Raw genomic sequence first — 237 nt, 5'->3', positions numbered from 1 at the left:
AAATTTCGTGAATGGGGGGGACAAAACAAGATTTTTATGTTGTAATCTTGTGAAATTTTCCATGCTAGCATCCAATCAAGGTTACCTCTCTTGGAGGGCAGTAATATGGCTGATTTAGATGTTGATTTGATGTGTATATACCAATAGTAAATACGTATAGAAGCTGGGTATGATACGGGTACATATACCCTTGATATACGTATAGAAATCTTGAGAAAACGGAACGAGGATTCAAAT

The sequence above is a fragment of the Rutidosis leptorrhynchoides genome, chromosome 1, assembly GCF_046630445.1.
Source record: "Rutidosis leptorrhynchoides isolate AG116_Rl617_1_P2 chromosome 1, CSIRO_AGI_Rlap_v1, whole genome shotgun sequence".
Lineage (NCBI taxonomy): Eukaryota > Viridiplantae > Streptophyta > Magnoliopsida > Asterales > Asteraceae > Rutidosis > Rutidosis leptorrhynchoides.
The sequence above is the reverse complement of the archived record's forward strand: the minus strand, read 5'-3'. Positions refer to the sequence as shown.